Source organism: Branchiostoma floridae, unplaced genomic scaffold, assembly GCF_000003815.2.
Source record: "Branchiostoma floridae strain S238N-H82 unplaced genomic scaffold, Bfl_VNyyK Sc7u5tJ_1489, whole genome shotgun sequence".
Taxonomy (NCBI): domain Eukaryota; kingdom Metazoa; phylum Chordata; class Leptocardii; order Amphioxiformes; family Branchiostomatidae; genus Branchiostoma; species Branchiostoma floridae.
In genome coordinates this window covers 102,620-104,933 of record NW_023365728.1, presented here as the reverse complement: position 1 = coordinate 104,933, position 2,314 = coordinate 102,620, and the positions used below count along the sequence as shown (strand labels likewise).

Below are 2,314 nucleotides of genomic sequence, written 5' to 3'. Positions count from 1 at the left end.
GTTATTTACACACTTTTTAATGTATCTTCCAAACGCTTTAACAAATGTTCTTCAAATTTTCAGCACATGAAGATAATATTACTGGACAGACTATAATATTGTTTTCTCGACATATCATCATTACTTTGTATTAATTAATCCTAATTAACCCTAATTAATCTACTCATCCACAATAGTACCATTCAATTAATCTGCATTTCTTAAACATGCTACAAGCTTAAGAAAGAACTTCACGTTTCTAATTCAAAGTAAGACTAATCATTAAAAAATGAAGTATTTTTGTAGTTTTCATTGATTACAAAATATGCAAATGAGGGTTATTACCCTAAAGTACTTCCAACAAAACATGTAATTGTATCACTTGTCCATATTTGAATTACATATTCCCTGAAATAAAAATAGACAGTGCTAACCTATATTGCATGTTGACGTAAGTACAGGAATGTATCCACACTTTTAGGAACATCAATAAATAATTAAGAATTTATGCTAATTAGCAATATGCTAATGATACATATATGGTGAAAACTATCCACACATTGGCTTTTAATCACATTTATGTTGTAGGCATACTTAAATGGGTTGTACAGATGTAAATTGCATGTTACTTTAAAGAACTTTTAACAATCAAATGCTTAATTAGCAGTTGTCCTAATTAACATCGTAATTAATGACATTAGTAATAGTAAGTGCTAATTAGTATGCATACATGTTTTACCCATTCTAAAAAATAACTGTTTAGTTCAAGTAACTTTCTGATTATTATTAGTAGGTTGCTTTTCTATTCAGTTTCTCTTAACTTAGCTTTTATTCTTTAAAAATCAAAACAATAAGATCAAATACTAAAGTAACTTTCAATCATTAAAAAATCAATGTTCGTCACCAATTATTGCAACTCCAAACATGTCGTGTCTAAACTTGATCTGTTGTCTCGGTGTCTGCAGCCTTGTCTCTGGTGAGCAGTTTTGACAAGTCTCTATTTTGCTGTTTCCGCTGATCTGCCCAGGATATGTCCCTTTTGTGTCAACTAGAAAATTAAAAATGATCTCGAAATTAATACCATGCAACTGACAAATTCCGATTGAGCATGGCGATAACGTGTCTGCACGCAACATATCATTTACGATAGTGAAACGTTTTTTTGTTACAAAATATGCCACATCATCGGTTATGAAAGGTATTCTACACAATACATAAAATATATTGCCATTCTGCGGTCAAATAGCGCAGAATTTATGATACTATGTTGAATTTATAGCGCAGACAATGTCCGCGGACGTCCGTGATGTCACGCCCCCCTCCCCCTCCACGGCCGTGCGCGGGCTGCCTAAAAAAACTCTCAAATCGCATCGCTAAAGCCACAAGCCAAACTCGCGTAAATAGAAACAGAAACTACACCATGATGATCGCAATATATCTATATTTGTCACTGTGTATGAACAAAATTGCTAAATTCAAGAAAAATGGCAAAAATATCCACTTACTTTCGGAGGTTTCCCTACTCTGGCCCATAACTTCCGCCAGGAATGACGTAGCAAAATTGTGCAACCACTGGAGTGAACCTTGATCTCTGCCCTTTCACCTGGAATCATTCCCAGAGTTCTCCGATGCACGGCGGCTTGTGGCTTTTGAGTTGAAAATTGCATCTCCGCCGGGCGGCCTTCGAAATAGCGTGCCGCGCGCGCGGCGTCAAAACGGGGCATTTTTCCGGCTGTATCTCCAACTTTTATGATTTTTAGCTCCTTATTATATGGATATTGTCAACTAAAAATCAGATAGTATCGTAGTCAACATTCCATAGATTATAGACAACGATTTTGATTGGCATTATTCAAGCGGTTGATTTTTAAGATTTTCTTAAAAACATTTACGGCCCCGCGGGCCGCTTCGTTCTAATGCGGGAAGGGGGTAGGTTTGACATGCCTATTGAAAGTGAACGAAGTTTCAATGGCGAGTGTGAACGCAACCAAACGGATAGCGAATCACATCAATTCGACTTGATTCGCATTAATTTTACCAAGTGTAATAAGGGCCTATATCTATAGATAGCGCAATCATCGCATCTCAAGAGAAATGGGGAGGGGTGTCTGGGGGGCGAGTAAGTCACCATTATTCCCTTGAGCCTGGCCAGCTTCTTAATAAATAAATTGAGATGTTTACTCGTTATCAATCAAACAGATCTTTCCACACTCTTGTGCACAACATCACTGTATCACACTGAGAATGAATAAGGACCAGGACAGAAAACTTTGGTTGCAAGTTTATTCAAGTTCATGAATGTCGATAAAAAGATGTTATGATTTCTGATGTTAAA

The 2,314-nt window shown here is 36.4% G+C and overlaps 1 long non-coding RNA gene across 1 annotated transcript; it reads right to left on the bottom strand.

The window, feature by feature from the left end:
* Positions 1-1,922, bottom strand: LOC118407827. Its single transcript, XR_004830203.1, has 2 exons — positions 1,485-1,922; positions 1-1,027 (listed from the first exon to the last, which is right to left on the bottom strand). It is a non-coding gene; the product is annotated as an uncharacterized LOC118407827 (long non-coding RNA).
* Between the last annotated feature and the right edge of the window lie 392 nt (positions 1,923-2,314).